General features: G+C 40.7%; 1 non-coding gene across 1 annotated transcript; it reads left to right on the top strand.

Annotated features, from left to right (window-relative positions):
• The first annotated feature begins 314 nt into the window (after positions 1-314).
• On the top strand, positions 315-386 carry TRNAH-GUG (transfer RNA histidin (anticodon GUG)). The gene has a single exon. It is a non-coding gene; the product is annotated as a tRNA-His (tRNA).
• The last annotated feature ends 226 nt before the right edge of the window (positions 387-612 follow it).

Genomic DNA, 612 nt, shown 5'->3' with positions numbered 1-612 from the left:
GACTCCCAGCGAGGGTAGAAATGTTGGGCATGTTTCTTTACACCCGTTGTCTATGTTCACCCATCAGTAAAATAGGTAACTGGGTGTCAGTCGACTGATGTGGGTTGCATCCTGGGACAAAACTGACCTAATGTGCCCGAAATGCTCAGCATAACAAGCGGCTTTCTATATAGTAGTATGTCATTGATGTCAGCTAGGCCAGTATACCTCGTATATATTATTATTATTATTATACTTACAACTTCCTTACCGTCCAAGGCAGGAGTGGCTGGTTATTGACTCATACAAACTCCTCACTCTCGTGTTCCTTGGTGGCCGTGATCGTATAGTGGTTAGTACATTGCGTTGTGGCCGCAATAACCCAGGTTCGAATCCTGGTCACGGCAAAGGAAAATCACTCATTTTATATAATATATCGAACAGAGAACACGACGAGTATAACCGTTCTTGTAGCTATGTATTTGTGGGTAAATAAATATAATAAACGGAAACAATCAAGCTGGTCTAAGACTCCAGCGGGAAATCTGCAACAGCATTGCTTCAGTTTTTATCATAAGGAAATTGTAAATGACTAAAAGGTTAATTAGGGTTAAATCTAAGAGAGTTACACAT

Source organism: Cherax quadricarinatus, chromosome 84 (genome assembly GCF_038502225.1).
Source record: "Cherax quadricarinatus isolate ZL_2023a chromosome 84, ASM3850222v1, whole genome shotgun sequence".
NCBI lineage: Eukaryota > Metazoa > Arthropoda > Malacostraca > Decapoda > Parastacidae > Cherax > Cherax quadricarinatus.
This window is presented reverse-complemented; position numbering and strand designations above follow the sequence as displayed.